Genomic DNA, 21374 nt, shown 5'->3' on the forward strand with positions numbered 1-21374 from the left:
GGACACCTCAGGAACATTGGTCACGAGAAGGAGAAGTGAAGGTTCAAGTTCAGGAAGGCAGAGTTTAGGCTTTGAACTTGCTGTACCTGAGGTGCCTGAGGGACACTCTGGTGAAGAAAGACACCCCTTGGCCAGCTGGCCCCTGGCCCCTGGGAGAGCCCCGTGGCTGCAAGAAGGGACTTGGGGTCATCGGCACACAGGTGGCCACCACAGCTAATGGAGGAACATGAAGCCACCGAGGGTGGGCACAGAGAGGAATGAGCCAGTCAATGACAATCATGTAAGGAGAGAGCAGGGGTGAGGAGCAAGCTAAGACTTGGAGTGTAGACAATGTTTAGGGCAAAGGCTGTGACTACGAAGAGAGGCAAAGGGTGTATCTGGAAGGGGACCTAAGGTGGAGAAGACTTTAGGTAAAAAGAAGCTGTGGACTTGAGCATGTATAACGCTGCCGGTGAGAAGCAAGCAGAGAGAGAGAGTGAATGACAAAATGGAGAGAAAAGAGGCATCGGACAGCGCACAGCCCACGGAGGGAGAGAGGACCCGGAACACAGAGGCGGGGGCAGCAGAGGTGCCCCGCTTTCCTGTAACATGGGGACAGGGGAAGGATGCAAGCAGGTGCAGGTACTGATCCACGCAAGGTTCTGCTGGAAGACTCAGGGGGTTTCTGCCTGGTGTCTCCATTTTCTCTGTGAAATAGGAAACCTCATCCTATGCCGGGGTGGAGGCTGTGACACAGTCTCAAATAGGCGCTGCTGTTAACAGGAGACGATGCTACCTGGAGAAGTAGAAAAGAAAGCCAGGTGACCCCGAGGACACTGTCCAGGCGTGACCACACACTTCCGGAGGAAGCACCACACACATCTTGTTGGCTGTGTGATGACTGTCCTCCAGAGATCAAACACCAGCACCTTAACTGGAATGTAAAACACTTCTTATAAACTTCACTTTTATTTATTCCTAATGCTCTACTAGAACTTGATTGAAAGGATCCAATTATCATGAGATTTATTTTTGTTTCATTATGTTTAATAACAATCGAATCTACGCCTCACTTGTGTGATGAGAGAACTGAACACGTACACGTAGAGCACACATTTAGGGCGCTGGTACACACGTTCAGGTCCCTGTGCGCCACAGACACCCTGTGGCCATACTCCACCGCCGAGACCACCTGAGTAAGGAGAGATTGAGGGTCAGTTCGCACAGGTGCAGATGCGTAATTAAGATGAAAATAACTTCGTTAATGTTCACACATGCAAAACACTCAGTGAGCACCTCGATGTGTGGATTTCCAAAAGCAATTTCCTGATGCTTTGAACTTTGCAATCTGGAGAAATTCAGGGGTGAGGGCAAGAAGAGACAGGTGAGGATGTCGTTCCTGTTCTCTCCAGTTGTAACTGCAAGTTTCTTCTTGGACTCTTCCTGCTGTCATTCCACTTGTTTTTGAGCCCAACACCAGGATGCAACCAACGCCTGCATCTGGAGGACCCTGGCTGTCCCCAGGCCCAGGGCCAGATGGCTCCGGTGCAACCTTCCCATGACTGTGTAACCAACTCAAAACCCAACTATGGAAGTTAATAGACTGACTTCACTCTCTGAGGGTCAGGTTCCTCTTCCTTACAATGGAGGAATGAATGTTGCATGTGATCTATGAAAAGAGCAATTTTGTGTGTGAACTATGAAAAGCACTGTTAATTAAACAATTGTTTTACTGAAATTTCATGTCTACTGCCAACTTTTTAAAAACAGTTTTCTTTTCTAACATTAAAGTTTTATATGCTCATTATAGAAACTTTAGGAAACAGAAAAATGTATACAAACATATGCCCATGTTACCACTAAAGGACAGCTTCTCTTCCTGTTTTGTATTTGCTTCTAGTCTTTCTTTGGTATTTTGCATGTATATTTATTAATATCAATTTTTTTATTTTTGAGACAGGGTCTTGCTATGTTGGCTCAGGCTGGTTTCAAATTCCTGAGCTCAAGCAATCTTCCCACCTCGGCCTCCTGGGTAGCTGGGCTCACAGGTGTGTGCCACGTTCTTAAGCTATGAGCAGTGACTTCTAAAGAAGGTTGAGAACCTGGATGTTGTCCAGGTTAAAATACGAGTGTCAGCCTAATTCCCTTGCAGTCATACATGAAAGAACAGAGGCACTAACATTGCCAGCCCTCCAAGAAAGAAGTAAGTAAAAAAGACAGAGCCAGGAGTCTATTCTTTTTCTCTGAAAAGAACAAGAGCTCAACCAAAGGACTAAAATGGCGTAAGCAGTAACTGGGCTGGGAATGGTGAAGCAAAACCGACCTGCTCATGAATATGGAAAGAAGGGCCTATGACCCTTGTCATAAAGAGGAAAACTTTTTTTATTTAGTCAAAGTGGTGATGACTTATAAGCTCCTGGAATGCATGGCAATTAGAACCAGAGAAAAGCAGAAGCACCAATATCACGGTTGTTTCTTCCAGGTCTAAAGGAGCTGTCTTAGGCAAACAATGCAGGAAGGAGAAGGGATTACATTAATGCTAAGCACTGTAAACCCAGCCATTAGTTGTAAAAGTGCGCGTGCACCCCCCCCCCCCATCTTTCCTGGTCCAACTAATAGGTTCTTCCAATAAAGGCTTCAGAATTTCTTCAGGGAATTTAAAATAAAAACCAGAACCTGGGTGCAATGGCACATGCCTGTAGTCCCAGCTACTCAGGAGGCTGAAGCGAGCAGATCGCTCAAGCCAGGAGTTTGAATCCAGCCTGGGCAACACAGTGAGACCTCGTCTCTTAACAAAACAAAACCAAAACAACAAAAAACCCAGAGTAATTGCCTCAAGATTGAGGTGAGTAAAGGTCTAAGCCTTTCTGATGAACTGAATCCCACCAGGTGGCAGACGGGGCTGGGTAGAGATGGAAGAGGACCGAAGCTGTGGGGTTAAGCACCACACTGCTTCCTTGGAGAGGGCCGGACACAGACATGCTCTTGCTGGCTGACATTAGCTTTTCCTCACGGTCAATAAACCATATTCACAGAAAGGTTTGCAAGTCAGATTCATCTGAGTAGGAGCGAAATTAAGTTGTATAAGGCAAAAATATTGGCTAATTTATAAAAATGAAGAGTATAGTTATGAAAAGGGCCAGATTAGTTTTCTAGTAAACATCTGAGTTTCCTTTCATAGACCACAGTTCTAATCAAATATTAGAACTGGAAAGAATGACAGAATTCATCAAGTAGAATTTCCTCTTTTTATAGCTAGAAAAAAACTGAGGATCAGAGAAGTTAAATGACAGTGAAAGGTACTTTCAACTTTGATATTTAATAGATTTTAATTCAAAGTACCATTAGGATTTCTTAAGCTTTTAAATTTAAGCAACAACAGAAGTTAATAAACTCAGAAATGAGTCCTTAACTGTAAACATCCAACTAAGGAAATCAAAAGAGGCACTGTTAAGAGAAAACTTGAAAATCAGCTAAAAACACCTTTCCAAATGCGAAACTTGAAGTCTCCTATCAATCACGACAAATTTACACATGAAGAAAACAAAACTGAAAGGTTCTGTGAGAAAGGAAGCCCTTACTGCCATTGCAATGTGGACCTTGCCACTGGAGCAGACAGAGTTCATTTAAAAGCAGGAAAGCACTTGCTCCTTTCCTTCGTCTCCATCAGGGGTTGGCAAATCAGGGCCCAGATGGGCCATATCTGGCCATTCCCAGTTTTTGCAAATAAAGCTTTATTGGAATACAGTCATGTTCATTCATTTAGTATTGTCTACAGTTGCTTCTATGCTGTAACAGGAGAGTTACATAGTTGCAACAGAGACCGTATGGACCACAAAGCCTAAAATGTTCACTATGTGGCCCTTTACATAAAGTTTGCTGATTCCTAGTCTAAATGATAGCAGGACATAATGGTTACAGCTTTGAGGTTTGGAGTCAGAAGGCCAGGGTCTCTGAATCTATGGAAGGTCTGCTACTTGACAGGCACTGAATTTTGGGCAAGTTATTTCCTCTTCTCATGCCTTAGTTGTCTTATGTGGAGCAAATGGGCATAATGCTTCTTAACTCACAAGGCTGCTGCAAGATTTACATTGATGTAGGTAAAGTGCTCATCCCAGTGTCTGGCATGGTCAGTCGATAATACTAATTATTACTAATAAAGACAGAAGAGTTAAGTCACCTTTATGCTTAAAACCTGATGATTAAAACCCCTGTGTCCCTAAAGGCAATGTAAAGACAAGCAACGAGGAAAATCACTAATTAACAGATTGAGTTCTATTTGGTCTTGGCTTCTGTAAGACAAAACTAATAAATTTTGGGATTGTGCCATCCTTCTTGCTAAAAACTTTGAAATGGCTTTAATTAATGTAATCATAGATATTACATCTATAGCTCTCGATTTTTAAGACTCAATAGTCAAAAGTGAAGAGTCAAAGAGTGAGATTCGTGTTGACGTTACAAAGCTAGGAATAGAACCCGTGGCTACCTCTAGCACAGGAGCACAGTACCTTAGGTATGAAGGGCACTTAATATGATTTTGTCCAGCTGAATGGCCAACGTCTGCCATCCAGTGAGCCTCCTAAGCACTTACAGAGGCAAACACTCTTTGCTTCAGGGTCTAAACATGATAACTCTATTAAGTTAACAAACTAAAGATGCAATAATTCCTACTTGGCGAAACTTCCCCCTGGCCTCCTCCTCATACATTCTCCCCACCTCTCGTAAATAATCATATACATCGCCTGCAATTGAGAGAAATAAAGGTAAGCAGAAGGCCCACTCTGAGCGTTAATTTTCCCATTGATTGATAATGTGTCACTTTTAGCAATGCTCTCATTTTTAAATATAGGTATGAAGTTAGCCAGGAATATGTGGAATTTAAACTAAGCTGGTCTTAAGTTTAACCATAGGCATGTAAGTTCGCTACTAACATCTTTAAACAGGAGAAAAGCCTTAAAATTAAATTCTCATGTGCTTCAGTTATATAACTTTTATTTTAAAGGGTATGACGTGTTTTCAATATCCTTTAATAAAAAGTGAGTAATGAAAATTGAAAGTCAAAAGAATAAAGTTAGGTGTGTTAAAAGAGAAGTAGCAGTGAACACAGAAAGTCCCTTTCCTCATGGAGTTTGCATTCCAGTAGGGGGAGACAGACAACAAACAAACCAATACACACTGTGTCAGAGGATGACAAGTGCTGTGGAGAAGCAGGGGAAAGAAACAGGTGGAGTGCGTGAGAGTATGTTTGTGTGTGTGTGTGTGTGTACATGGACTTGCCTGCTTCTGTTTTGCTGACTACTTGAGGGAGTGCACAAGGTAGTAATCTAGGGTAAGATTCTATAGCAAGTAACAAACAGCAAGGAGGCCATAGGGTTGGAGAAGCAGAGCAAGGGGAAGAGAGGTAGTTGATGAGGCCAGGAAGAGCCCTGCAGGCCTTGGTAAGGACTCTGGCTTTACTCTAACTACGATGAGAAGCAGAGAAGATGAAACTACTTAAAAATAGATCACTGGCTGTTGGGGGGAAGGGGGTCAGGATGAAGGGCAGCGACAGGGAGACCAATTGGGAGACTAGTCCAATAACGGAGCCAAGCATGACAGCAACTGGGATGAGAGAGCAAAGTGCAGTGGTGGTGAGAAGTGGGGGCTCAGGACACAGTGGGGGTGCAGTCAACAGAACTCTTGGATGGACATCTTGGCGGCAGTTTATACAATATTAATTCTTTGAGGAAGAGAGGTGACATTTTGGGGAACGTACTATTAGTACTGTCAACTGCTTACCAATTTAGAATAAAGAACCACCACCTCTGAAATCAACAGAGAAGAATACTACTTTAGAAAATTAGATATCAACTGTTTCTGGGAAAGAACACGTGTGTAATTCACACACATGAGGAATACCTCCATCAGCTTTATGACAACATTCCACTAAAATATTCTTGTACTTGAATTATACATTAATGTCTCTTAACCCTAATTCTGCATAAATAAATTTTAAATAATGGATAAGCATAAATATTTTTATATTATCATTTGATTGCATAATGATCTTTTAAAACGTATCACATACTGTCTATTCATTTAACTATGTTGAATTATGAAGTCAACTGTCAGCTCACTAAAATGTCAACATTTCCTAAGCGAATGGCCTTTCTATTTGCAGAGATGTACACAATGTCAAAACCAGTGGTTAATAAGTGAAAACAACTAAAGATGTGTGCAATCATACAGAAAACACTTTTGACTTTAAAAAATTAATATATTAAGATCACTGGCTGTTGTATACTAACATAGATAAAGCCCAAGTGTGTCAATATAATTTTAAAATATTTTTTCTAACTCCAAATGCAACATAAGCTGGTTAAGAGATTTCTGGAACCATAAAGTCACACTCATAATCACTAAGGTATACATCAGGAGTTCAACTTTTAAACCAGGAATTCAACCTAAATCTTTCTTTTTATTCTTTATTAAAAATGTATTAACACTCCGATTAAGTAACTGAAATGAAAACCTCTAAGGCTACTTACTGGGGGGGTGGGGGGAAACAGCAAGCAATGGTTCCCCTGCCCAGGTCAGGGAACAGGTAGCTAGATGGGCACTGGACAGCACAGTTCAGAGAGCCCTTAGTTCTACTTCAGGTTCTGTAACTACAGAGCTATGGAACCCTTGGCATAGAATGATGTGCACTTTAGTTTCATCTGTAAAAATTAGAAAGTTGCCCTAGATAATGTCTAAGATTCTCTCTAAGTCACAAGTTCTATGATTCTATCAAATGAAAAGGTACAAGCCTGGAGGGCGATGGGTAGTCCATTTAATGAAACTTTTCACAAGGGCGAGCACAACAGTAACCCAGATGTCCTGGAGATGGACAGTGTTTTGTTGAGCTCAATACAGCAAATGGCCCAAGACAATAAACCACCACCACCATCCACTAAATGCTGTTATAATGCTGCACAACGCACTGAGACCTCTGGGAGGGCTAGGTCACCAAGCCCACTGTGAAGCTCAGTGTGACATGTTACTTGTCAGGTCAATGAGAGCCACTGGCTGGTTTTACCCCATGTCTGTCTTTTCCAAAGCCTGTCCTCTTTCTATTAAACCTGGATGCTTCTCAGATATTTTTGTCTTGTCCCTACATGAGTAATCTCTACGACCTGGGTACGTAAAATAGACAGGAAAAGAAAGCAATGACAGACTGACACCCAGACAGGCTACCTGTTGTCAGAGGCTGGATCCAGGCCAGGCAGTGAGCCCACAGTGAGGCTCCCCAGCCTCCATTTCCTCAAGGGTAGAAGCCCATCACTCACAGCCCGGCCACACCATGGAGTCCTTGTGAGAGTCAAACGGGATCAGGTCAGAGAAAGCACTTTCTACACTGCAGAGGCCCACGCCGTAAGAAGGTTATAAACATTACTCTACGGTGCCTGCCTGTGAGATGATAGCAAGGCTTAGAACTCCATATAGATGTTTGGCTTCGCAATTAACCTTCAGTGCTTCCTACAACACCTGAAGTTTGAAAATCCGAACCAGATTCCCAAACTACACATTTAAAACATAAAATACACAACTAATAGTTAATTAGGACTATGAAAAAGTGGTGTCAGAGGTGTACCTACTAACACCTATTCTTTCTCACAACAGGTGTACAGTCTCTTATTGAATGGCAAACTCACTACAATGGAGTCATGATGTAACGTTCTGTCTCCAGGTTTTACAACATGGACCAAACTACCAACTAATGATAAAATAAAACTACTCTACTGTAGAGTTCGACAGAAGGCACGCCCAATAGTTTATAATTTCATGCATCTAATTCTTATTTGTTGAGTATCTGCTCTGTGCCAGACACTGTGCCAGAGGCAGGGCACACAGAAAGATAAACAAAAAAGCTTCTGACCTCCACAGACAATGAAACTACAAGTGGCCCACAAACTACAAGCCCAGCCCAACCTCAACCATAGATGAGAATCTTTATAAAAGATAGAAGCTATATATGTGCATTTCAGAAAATGTCTACATTTTTACAAACTTATAGGCAAATAGTGACCAGTCCTTATCTTTATTTTAAGGAAAACCTAGTCCTATGTACTGTTAACCGTCATCTATGGCCTGGGAAAAGAGGGACATCAATGACATATTAAAATCTGATAAAGAAAAGCATCTAAGCCACAACACATGTTAACTTCAAACAGACTAATGCATTAACACATTTTAAAATCCAAATACTTGAGATAAACAAAATGTGTGAGTCCCACACATAATGGAACACTATTCAGCCTTAGAAAGGGAGGAAATTCTGAAACATGCCACAACATAGATGAACCTTGAAGACCTTAAGCTGAGTGAAACCCGCCAGTCCCAAAAGGACAAATGCTGCGATCCCTAGGTGAGGTCCCCAGAGCAGTCAGACTCACACAGGCAGATAGAACTGTGGTTGCCAGGAGCTGGGGGAGGGGTTAGTGGTTAACTTTGGCAAGATGAAAAAGTTCTGGAGAGGGATGGTGGTGAGGGCTGCAAAGCAATGTGAACACACTGAAAGCCACTGAACTGTACACTAGAATGGTTACAATGGTAAATTTTATGTGATGTGTATTTTCCACAACAAAAATCCAGGGTCTGTCTTGTCTTGTATCAATTAACAAAGCTAATAGGGAAACACTTAATGGCAACCCATAGAATTGCTGAGAGTCAGCGTTTTGGACTCTCATCCTAGTATATTATGACTCTGGATGTTAAATGAAACCTTAACAATTATATGGGCAGTGTGCTTGTGTATTCTTTTAAAAGGGAAGAAACAAGAAAACCCCAACATATAATATATAAATGTTCTTACCATGACAGGCGTACTCCATAACGAGGTACATGGTGGTCCCGCTGTTGATGACCTCATACAGTTGCACTGGGGGAGGGGAGAGGATACAGGAGAGAAAGAAACCAACGTCTGTATGCACAAGCCATGCACATATAAACTGTAACTATCAAAGGCAACTGTTTCCCTGTTAAAGATTTTAATACCTGGCCCTCTCAAAAATGCTTTGAGGGAATTTTAGCAAATACTACACAACAGAAAAGCTTTTATAAAAGCATGGAATTCCATAAAAATGAAGATCATTTCTGGGTACTCAGTGAGACTTCAGTATGCGTTCGGCAGTCGAGCAAGGGCTATCTGTGCTTGCTTCTTCCTCTGTCGTTGCTGTCACTGCCCTTTATTTGCTTCTTGGCTACCTGCCCTCCCACCAGCTCACCCTCTGTGCCTGAGGAAAAGTGGTCTCATTTCTCACAACCTGCAGCAATCGCTCAGATCTACTCGACTCCTACACCTGGACATCCATTCACTTGTCATCATGGCTTTAAGGATGTAATTCCACTTCAGACCCTTGCTGCTTGGAAAACTTATCACAACTCCCAAAGAACAAGTTTTCTTTATTACTATTCTGAAGCCAGAGAGGAAAGAAAGTAGAATGGATTATACTGCAATTAACTGGAAAAAAAAATTTTTTTCTTAAGGAATGATTTTTAGTAGGTCAGTGTGATTTTGCTACAGCAGTCCCTTTGTTACAGATAGAACTATTTCTCTTGCTGCTGATTCATAAAACTGTAACACATCAATTAGGAAGATACACATTTTTAAATGAAACTGAAGCAAATCTCTCAGGCTACCAAGTGACCACTGTGCATATCTACTTGATTGTGTTAATACTTATTTTAAAATGAAATTTACAGAAAAGGCAGGGGGCACACTAGTCTTTTATATTGCAGGTGATTTTCTGAGGACTTACTAGAGTATTAGGCCTAACAAGTGCCTCACATAGTGATCAATAATTGTTTGACGAACTCATGAATAAAATGATCAGACCATTCCTTAGACTCTGATATGTTCAAATTGCCAAGAAAAACCATTTAAGAAAGTTAAGGCATACATGGCTGCTGAACAGCATAAAAATAAAACCTTTCTAATATTCCAATGCACATTTTGGCTCTTCGGGGAAGACTATTTTAACGCAAAATGAATTTTTAAAAATTTCAGTCTATTATCAAAGATATGCCATTTAGTAAGTAGAGAACTCTAACTGGGGTATAACTGAAGTAATTAAGGGACAAAATAAATATGTTTACGTTAGCTAGTCCTAGGCAGTAATGATAAAGTTTTCTGGTGAAAAGTTGGAATATGAAATCCAGAGTTGGCTGGCTGGCTGGCCCAAAGGGTTGAAAGAAAAAGCAGAGAAAGGAGGTTTCCTTTCTGCTATTCTATTCCTTGTATCATCCTGTTCTTCAAACATCCTATATTTCACTGATTCCGAGATCTCTATTTTAATTACTATCCCTGATATTAGGATGATGGCTTGGTAGCATTTTCCTTTCTTAGTAGTATATAAAAAATAATGCCTTTTAAATGATGGTGGCTTAGATTTGATGAAACAGAGCCTAAGCCTTTTGTTAAAGTATACAATCAAAACCAGCAGTTCTGTGTAAAAGCTTTTTCCTTCCTGTGTTTCCATGTTATTCTTATATTCCACGTGCCTGAAGTACTCTTGGTAGGCTAACTTTAACACTAAACATTACCCCTCTCATTTCCTACAACTGATGTTGACAGTAAACTTATATGGACTATCTTAAGAGTGATTTCACTCTTGAAATACTCTGTAGATGGTAGGAGCTATCATTGACATATAAAATACATTTTAAGATATATGTTATATATAAAGCAGTTAAATAATTTAAAAAGAGCCTTATTGTGATATATGTGGGTTCAAAAGTTTTCATTGGGTATATATAGTGTAGGGTCAGTATTGAGTAATTTGTATATGTTCATTTTGTTCTTATAATTACTATGAGGGGAGGTACTTCCTCATCTTTAAACCGACCTCATAGCACCTAACACAGAGTTATACACACTGAGGGCCCATGAAACAAATCTTTGCTTTATGAGAGAATTCTTGTCAAAATCCCTTTCAATAGCAAGTATCCCATCTTTTAAATATGATTCAGTGTGCAAGTATTTTCTCTGGAACTTAGTCACAGCACAAAGTATTATACCCTTGAAAATATTAATTCTTTTTTTCTTTTCTTAGAAAAAGAGAGAGAGAGAGAGATTTATTTTTAAGGAGTCAGCTCATGAAATCGTGGGAGCTAGCAAGTCCAAAATCTGCAAGGCAGGCTGGAGGCCCAGGAAAAAACTGATGTTGCAGCCTTGAGTGAGAAGACAGTCTGGAGGCAGAATTCCCAAAAATATTAATTCTGACTTCCTATAATTCCCTTCTCTCTACTAATGAAAAACAGTTATATTTTCTAATACATTAAACAATCAGAAAATTATAGTTATTATGATCATAGATGTTTCCACTGCATTAAAGCTTTAAATTCAAATGTTTCACACCTAAGCTTTTAAAACTCTCTTCAGTAATTTCAAAAAGCTAATACAAATGTTCAAAAGTTTGCATATGTATTCTATTCCCCTACCTGGGGTAGGGGAAGGGAAGGAGTCTCTTTCTACCATTTCTTGAATACATATTTATCTTTATGACATGCTTTCAACAATGCATTTAGACCCAAAAGTATTCTAAAAAGCAGAAAGTACCTATATGTGGATGATGCAGCATCATCATAACTTGCATCTCTCGGTAGATCTAAAAATCAAAACAAAACAATCCCCCAATGTAAGTTATTAAATATATTCCACCATTGCAATATAAATGTAAATTCTCTTAGGTAATGAATTTATTGCTAATGTTTATTTTATTCCATATTTAAGACTAATATGAAAGTCTAGAGCCACTTTCAAGTAGCTTTATAAATTATTACCAAATACTTCCATTTATAAAAACCAGCAGAGGTCTCAAAGAGGGAAGGTGCCACACCCTGACTTTCATTTTGCTATCTCGAGAACATAAGATTAGACTCGGGCAAGAATAGTTTTGTTATGATTAAATTTAGTCTGATTCACTATCTACCCAGGGGGTCCCAATTTTGTATGGTCTCAGTGAATTGCACCATGAGTGGATTACATTTATAATTCCAAATAATTCTATGAGACTATTTGGAACAAAACCAGCTTGGAAACCCTCACTGGAGATGACAGGTAATTTAGCACCGAGGCTGTGATAGTCTGTTACATTAGTGACCCTAATGAGTCACGCTTCACATAACCATGCTTTTGTGGAGTACCTCCTTCATACTGACAGGAGGTATGGCCATGAGGCATGTTTGGGCCAACGGGGCATTAGCAAATTCAAAGCAAGCAGAGGCTGGGTAAGATGTTAGGCATCGCGGGGCTTGCTCTCTTGCAGCAGTGTAAAGAAGCTGGTCGAGCCCCTGTGAGGATGAAGGGTAGTATGTAGGCAGAGGGACCCACCGTCCTGACTGCATCCAGCCCCTGCCAACCCACCAGCTGAATGCAGCCACACAAGTGAACCCAGGTGAGACCTTACGAAGAATCGCCCTGCCAAGGCCAGCAGAGTGGCCCAGCCATCCCTCAGAGTAAGGAGAAATATCAAATTGTTGTTGTATATTCACATGTTATAAATTCAGAGAAGGGTCATATTATCGTGGCCTGGGTTAATATGACCTCGAAAAACTACAGGATTATAGAGGCCACCTTATTCAACTCCCTGGCGAACAAGAGGATGCCAGGGAAAGAAAGAAAAAGATCTTCCAAGGCCCTGCTCTCCTTCTATGGGGAATTTGGAACCTGGTTGACCCAGGATAGTACCACCCACAGGAGGCAAGGGCTGGGAAAAGCCTTAGAGGGAGGAGCAGCTGGCCACATGCAAAGGAAGCTGGTGAGAGACCACAGGACTGTTGCGGCACTTGTCCCTATCCACTGGGTCTCACCTAGAATTGAATCAGCAGCTCAGGGGAGATAGACGTGGGTGGCATTTGACAGACCTAAGCTATGAACCTGAGCTCAGAACGTAAGAGCGTGGAATCGGATGAATAACCTTTCCTGTCTAAAATACTGGCTCATTTTTAAAGGCAGGAGCACTTTTATCTCCAACACAAATACTCCCCTTGCTATTGTGGTTGCTCCCACACTTTGTGTTCTGAGACGACGGCCACCCACATCCCTGATAACCATCAGGCTTGAGTTCTTTTCCAGCTTCCCTCTGTCAAGCTACCGCACAAACCCTGTTTTCCAATCCATTATAGTTGAGTTGGTAGTTTTAATCTGGGTCTCCCAATTACTTCCACGACTGCTAAATCAGAAAATCTCCAATTTGGATACCGTATCAATATAGCTCAGGATACTGCACTGAGAGTGACACCCCGACTACGGCCACGACAACCCTGCAGCATGTGGCCTCTGCTTACCCTCCAGCACCAGCTCTGGTCACCCCAACCCCTTCCAGTTACTAGAACACATTCATACTAAGTTCTTTTAAATCTCTCCTCCCTTGTCATCCTTGAGGTCTCAGGCAGAATCTCTGGAAACATATCTAAGTAGGTCTCCTTTGTTTTACGTCATAGCCATCTGTTCACTTCTCTCCTAGAATGTCTTTCAAGTTGTGATGATACATTTTTGTGCACCTTTTATTATCACCTTGTCATGCACACGGAACATCCTGTCTCCCTTTGCTACACCTAAAACCAAGCCTGGCACACAACAGGAATGCCTTCGTTTGATAAATGCCTGCATGAAAGCCGTCACTACCAAGAAGCGTGGTTTGAGCCAGCCTCCTCAGCATCCTACTGACCATGCTGCTTTTAAATCTGCACAGCAAAATGCTTGTCAAAGAGTTATCATAGTTCTGATGGCTGAAGAGCAGGTCAAATGGCGGAAATCATTTTAAATCCCTACTAGCAGTGCAGTAGAATGAACCAAAGTGAATTAGAGCCAAAGAGCAGGAAAAAGATGGGCTCTGATAGGAATTTAAGGGAGGGAGAGCTCACTCCTGCTGCAGACAGCAGGCACTGTGGAGGTACTACATTTATGCAGGACTTAAAAAAGGACAGTTGAAAGTGTGGTACAAGTGCTCTGTGTATGTGAGCAAGGATGGGGAGGTGCAAACAATGAAGGCATTTAAGGAAGACCAGGACCAAGTGGCCTCTTCTGGCCAGGGCAGTGTGTCTCCAGGTGTGGACTCCAGGCCACCGACGTCAGACTCACTAGGGTGCCTGTGCAAACTGCAGCTTCCAGGGTCCCACCTGTCACTAGATCTGAAATGAGGCCTCAGAATCTTACTTTTCAGCAAGCACCTCAGGTGTGGTGGCTTTAAAGTATGTCCATAAATTCCTCCCCTCAAAAGACAGACCTTAATATCCCTTCCTTTGAGTGTGGGCTGTACTTAGTGGCCTGCTCCCAAGCAACGGCATATGGCAGAAGTGATGGCAGGGACTTCAGAGACTCACCAGCTCCTAGAAGGCACTGCAGCTCCCTCCTTGCTCTGGCAAGTCCCTTGCTCCAGTGTCACAAAGACATTCAAGCACCTTCATGGACAGCCCACTTGGCAATGGAGGGAGGCCATGCGCCCACCACTGGTGAGGAACTGCGGTCTCAGCAACAGCCACGAGTGTGCCCCCTGGACAGCAGACGTGCCAGCCCCAGTCAAGTCTTTGGATGCCTAAAGCTGTTTCTGACATCCAACCAAAACCTCTGCACAGAGCAGAGCCCGCGTCAGAACTGCCCAGCTAAGTCACTCCCAAATTCCTGACTCTCAGAAACTGTGAGATGAAGAGTGTTTTTCTCTGGAAGCTGCTAAGTTCTGGAGGAACTGTTTTTAAACAGCAGCAGATAATACACCACCGACACCACACTGAAGTCTGGGAACCCAGTTACGGCAGAGGTCACACCAGGAACGCACTAGGAAAACACAAAGGAAGGATGAATGGGACACACAGAGATGACGAGTACGAGCTCACTTCCCTAGGCAGAAAGAGCAGCCAGAGACTCCCTGGGAGAGCAGTGTCGGGGCATCACCAAAACGCCTGTCCACGTTCACCTGACCATCAGAATTCCGTATCAGGCCGACACTGGCGACACTGGGGTAAGGAACGCCGCGCTGTGAGACGAGCCGCACGGGGAGGAAGAAGCCGTCACCAGTTATCAAGCGCTGGCTGTGTCTGGCGCACAGAGCCACTGGCTCCACATCTAGGATCCCGTTTCACTTAATCACCACAACCCCAGCAGGCGAATATGACCGTCTCCAAGTTACAGAGAAGGAAGACTGCGGCAGGTGAGGCAGCGCGTTGGAACGCCCAGCTAGTCTGCGCTGGAGCCAGGATGCCAACTCTGAGACGTCTGGCTTCAAAGTCCACGCTACTGCCACCTTAGAGATTTCCAACTAAAATAATCAACAACTTTTAAGCTGCTGATAGAGAAAACTCCAGAGTAACACGTGGGCACTGGCACAGAACTTTTTAAAAAGTTGACAATTTGCATAAAAATGCCAGAGATTTCATAATCTGGGAACCAGATGGCTGAAGATAGTTAAACCTGGAAAGGAATAATTTATTGAAAGGAAAACATGTGCTTTAAGGAAAGTCCCGTAAGAACCACACAACATATTTTTAAAGTTTCGATTATAAAAGAACAATTAAGTAAGAGCAATTCAACTCATTTCTTGTATTTTTTTGTTTTTTGAAACAAGGTCTTGTTCTGTCACCCAGGATAAAGTGCAGTGGTGCAATCACAGCTCACTGTAACCTCAGACTCCTGGGCTAAAGTGATCCACCCACCTTAGCTGAAATTACAGGTATGAGCCACTGCACCCAGCCTCTAGGCTTGGGTTCACCAGAATGCCCGACGTCACAACATGACATGAAGTTGCTGACTTCATGCTGTGAACAGCTTTTCCCAAACCCATCAAAACAAGACTCCCCATCACAATAAGACTCTCACCCCCTCTTCATTTTTCCTCATTTATGCCTACCTGTTTCACCTGGCAGCATAATGCTGCAGAGAAAATTTCACAGTTGGTAGCTTCTGCGGGGAACTTGCACTCCCTGCTTTAATTTAACCTGGTCATGGAATGCTAGATTACCTACTGCCTAAAGAGGGAGGAATGTGTGCAGTTGATGACACTTCTTTCTGGACATCAATAAATACATCAGGTATTGCAGAGCAGACTACCTGGTTAACATGGGTAGACTCCACATCTGGCCATGTGATTTTAGTTCGTTCGGTTCATGAAGGTTCTACCTAGGGAGCACAGTCCAGACTCTTGGTATTATCCTCTTGACAGTCATGCTTGTCTTACAATGGGCCCTTCTCTGGCTAGAACAATAAAACCTCAAAGAAACATGATAATGAGGACACCCTAACCTGTAAGTGCCATGCTGAGACTGGAAACCCAAAATGATGGTAACTGAGAGTAGTGCTGACACCCTAGGTTTCAGTTACACTCCCCCAGGTGAGAGCTTGACCAAATTGGGAGAATCATTAAATAAAAATCACAGGCCACTGTTTTGGACTAAGCTACTGCATTAGGCCCCAAAAGACCAGACTAATAATCAAAATGGAGTCACTAATGCTAAGGTTTCACATCTTCAATTCTAAACTAATTTATGTGACCTTCTAAGAAATCAGGAGAGAGATAACAGCCAATTTCCCAAACAGGCCAGTTTAATGGGCATGATAATAAAGTTTCCTCCACTTTAATCCTCACATACAAAGAAGTAGCCAAAAGTAACTTCCTGTCAATTAAGCAGTTATTTTTCTACTGTTCTATTTCCCTGTCACTGTCTTATAAGAAAAGTAACTTTGAAAGGATTCACACATTCCCTGTTCTTTGCTTCTGTTTTCTTCATCCTTTCTCTGTCTCGAAGGCCAACCTCTTTGCTCAGCTCATTGGAAACTTATTCTATTCTATGGAATAAACTGTTGTTTGAGGAAGCTAGGAAAGAAAGAAGGAAGGAAGGAAGCAAGGAAGGAGGGATGAAGGAAGGGATGGAGAGAGAAAGGGAGGAGGGAAATGAACGAAGCAAGCAAGCTGACTGAGGTGGGTGTAAGCAGGATTTCCCCACAAAAAGCCTGATGGAAGGATTCTTATACCCAATAACGCTTCAAATAAACATCTGACAATCTACTGGATTTTTTGCATATATGTATTTTTTTCTTCAGTAAATCTCATTTAGTGTTTCAAACACAGGAATTTTCCTTTCTTACAAAAAAGGTCTAATTTCAAAAATGGTGGATGAATCTTAAGCAAAAAATGCCTTACTGACCAAACACAGTAGCTCATGGCTATAATCCCAGCACTTTGGCAAGCCAAGGTGGGAGGACTGCTTGAGGCCAGGACTTCAAGACCAACCTGGGCAATAGCAAGATCCTATCTCCATAAAAAATATTTAAGAAATAACTTCAACATGTTGGTGTGCACCTGTAGTTCCAGCTACTTGCCTGTAGTCCCATCTGCTCAGTAGGCTGAGGTGGGAGGATGGCTTGAGCCCAGGAATTGGAGCCTGCAGTGAGCTATGATGATGCCACTGCACTCTAGCCTAGGGAACAGAATGAGACCCTGTCTCTCAAAAACAAAAAATCTTTACTACTGTGTCAGCAGCATCATCAACTTTCTCTCTCTTTCTCTCTCTTACACCCCTACCCCCTATTTTTTACAGATGGGGTCTCACTCTGTTACCAAGGCTGGAGGGCAGTAGTATCTTCGTAGCTCACTGTAGCCCCTAACTCCTGAGCTCAAGGGATCCTCCTGCTTTGGTCTCCAGAGTAGTTGGGACTATGGGCATGCACTACCATGCTCAGCTAATTTTTAAATTTTTATAGAGATGGGATCTCACTACATTGCCCAGGCTAGTATTCCTGGCCTCGAGTGATCCTTTCACCTTGGCCCTTTAAAGCGCTGGGATTACAGGCACGAGCCCCCAGCAGCATCAACTTAGAAGGCTGTATTCTCCATTGTAGGGTCTTGTTCCTGTCTTGTTGAATATTTTAATTGGATGAAGACATCCATATTCAATTTAGATAGCACCAAACTATAAGGGACAGCTAATACAAAAGATTCATTATTTTAAAATGCCCCAATAGACTTGAATTATGTCAGGAAATCAATTAAATGAATTTTAGCAGGAATTAACCAAATTCAGGAAATGGAGGAAAATCAACTCTAAGGATGGAATAAACTAGGCTTCTGTTGAGGGCAACTCCTGTGGGTGGCCAAAGAGGCTGAGAGGATTTACTCTGGAAAGGGGAAAACAAAGAACACCCAAAATAGCAACCTCTAAGGGCTGGCTGTGTATGGAGTGATAGAATTAACCTCTATAGCTCCACATGGCAAAACACAGAACAGTGTCATAGAAGTTTCTAGAAGACAGATCCTAGTCCAAAGTAAGAGAAAAATGCTCTCATGACAAAGACACTGCACACTGGAACAAGACCCTGTGGCAAGGGTGTGCCTCCACCCCTGTATGTGCTTAAGGCTGGCTAACTAGCCAGCCAGCAAAACTACATTTTTAAAAAAATCAATTATTTCATTACATGTTACAAATTTCTTCTTTTTAATTAAGCAGTTTCAGTTTAAGAAAAAGGATAGTACTACTTAAACTGGTTGTAGCACAGTGTGGTGACCACTGAGTCTCTGCCCCTGAGAAGACTGAGTCAGGGCCCCTGCGGCCTGCAGCTGCTGTGTGTCAGCCTCCCACCAACACTTAATGGAAACTCACACTCAAGCACTCCAGTGAGCTCTGCAAGGGTCGAAAACTCGAGATCCTTTAAGGCCTACATAAAATTCCACTGCACACCACGTGGCTTGACCCAAAGTGAATAGCACTTACCTGACTTGTGGGAGACATCACAAAGCTTAGTGCAGAAGGATAAGGATGTTTCTTAAAGGAATTACTAAGAGGATGCCCCTACTTTTTATTTGGAATTGATAAGTTCTTTGCAATACTCTCTCTTCAGCCTGTGTTTTAAGATGTAGGTTGTATTAGTACTCAGGTATGGCGAGGCCAACAGATCATGAGATGACTGCCACTGAAATAACAGATTGTTCCTCACAGTTCCCAAGAGGAGAGGGCCTGCCACACCACAGGGCCACACAGGGATGCACCAGGGTGGGTCGGGGGCAAAAGAGCCAGGGCAAAGTGCTGACAAAGCCTCTGTCATGATTTCAGTGGGAAAGGCATGGCAGGGTAAGGAGGCTTAGCATTGGCTCACTTGAATAATTTCAGTAGGTTCTAGGATACAGATGCTGTCCCTAGTTGTCTGGTGCCTGGCCCTGGGTGATCAGGGCAGAGAAATACAGCCTCCTGGAATCAAAGAGCCAGACAGAGGAGGTGCTTTGGAGTAGGACACTGAATTGGCTGTTTGCGTCTGAAAGGCATTCTCCCAGGGGAGTAGTCTGTTACCTCCAAGAATTAGCTCACCCTGAGAGGGATCAGCAGGGGCCCAGATGCCAGAGCATCAAGACTACAGAACATAAGAATATAACTCTTAACACACCGTGCTTCATTTTTCCTCATAGCACTGACAAGACATTTTTATTTGTCTATTGCTGTTCCCCATCAGTATGTCAATTACATGAAAGCAGGAACTTCATTTGGTTCAATATCATACCCACAGCACACAGAACAGGGCCTGACACCCAGCAGGTGTCTGAAGTGTGACACTGGAAGTGTAGGAGCACTGGAGGCACACTGTAGTGTCTAATGACCGCGGATTCCCATGGTAGCAGCCCAGCACGCTGCTTCCCACACGTTCTCTATCACCTGAACGATGACAAACATATTCTCATTTAGAGTTCATTAACACTTGACTCAAAGCTAACTACACCTATCGCAGGATGACCAGCCAAGTACCCATCACTTATGAGTTAGGAGACTTTGAGCAGTTTACTTAATCTCCATGGCTCTCTTTCCTTACGAATAGAACTTACCTTATTAGGAAGTAGTAATGATTAAATGAGTTAATACAGTTAAAACACTTAGAACAGCTGAGCATATACTAGATGCATAAATATTAGTAGTTATTCTTGAAAGTAGTCTACTAGAATTAAGCCCTGCAAAAAAGACCTAGCTAGAATCTACCATTCAATTCTTAAGCTTTGATTTTTTCCTGTGTGTTGTATTTGGAGGAGGGGGGAGATTTAAACAAACAAACAACAACAAAAAAAAAAAACACATTCCCCACACCCAAAATCAAAGCAAATGAGAAAACTATTCAGCAGAGCACACAATAATGGCAAACACAGAGTCCTTACCATTTCCCAGGCTGTACTGTAAGATCTTCTAAGTCCTTTTGTTTATATATTTGTTTATTTTTTTTAGACACAGTGTCTCACTCTGTCACCCAGGCTGGAGTGCAGTGGCATAATCATAGCTCACTGCAGCCTCCAATCCCCGGGCTGAGGTGATCCTCCCATCTCAGCCTACCTGAGTAGCTGGGACTCCAGGGGAGCATCACAGCCTCACTCCAGCTCGGCTACTTTTTAAAAAATGTTCTGTAGAGACAGAGTCTTGCTGCATTGCCCAGGGTGGTTTTGAATTCCCGGTCTCAAGCAATCCTCCCAACCAAGATGTGAGCCACCACTCTAAATTCTTTAAAATAATAACTTGTTTAATTCTCATGACAACCCTTACAAAGTCTATTATAATTTCCATTTTACAAATGGGGAAACTAAGACACGGAGAAGTTAAGTGATTCATTGCACAGCTAAGCAGGGTGAAAGCCTGTTTTTGAATCCATGCAGTCTAGCTTCACCACGCTCCTAACCATTACTCATCCTTCCTGCTTTATGTTAACAGTCAGTCTGCTCCCAAGACTGAAAAAGAACATTAGGAACTTTAGTTGGGTTACACTTGGCATACTGGCACATCTTAATAAATTCTAGTTTTAAATATTTTTGAACAGGTGAACATGTTTTCTTAAATGAGCAATGCTTGCTTCTTAATGACAGATTCAGATTTCATAAAACAAGTCCCAGCAAAATTACCTGGTATAATAAGCATATTGAAACTGAAGGTGACTTGTAGGACTCGTAAGCAGACTAACATTTTTGTCATTCCTGCTGTTTTCAAAACCATTATACATACACATTACAGAGTTCTGTAAAAGCTGACCTAAAAGATGCTTATGAAGAGAGTAGTATACCCGAAATAGTAGCTACAGATCAAAAAGCATACAGGTGTGTGCTGTGGCGTGCACCTGCAGTCCCAGCTAGCTGGGAGGCTACAGAGGGAGGACCAGCCCAGGAGTTTAAGTCCAGCCAGGGAAATAGAGAGAGACCCCATCTCTTTATAAAAAAAAAGAGTTAAAAATTATAAAAGCAATGGAGAAAAATAAATGCCTCACTAGAATCTAATGTTTGTTAATCCAACGGCTGGAAAAATACAAAGGAAAAATCAAGAGACTCATCTTTGAAAATAATATCAATCTGTAAATATGCAGTCAATCCACGTTTACTTATATACATTTAGTAAAAGTACATGACCCAATGTGTAAGCCTCAA

This window comes from Lemur catta, chromosome 10 (assembly GCF_020740605.2).
Source record: "Lemur catta isolate mLemCat1 chromosome 10, mLemCat1.pri, whole genome shotgun sequence".
Lineage (NCBI taxonomy): Eukaryota > Metazoa > Chordata > Mammalia > Primates > Lemuridae > Lemur > Lemur catta.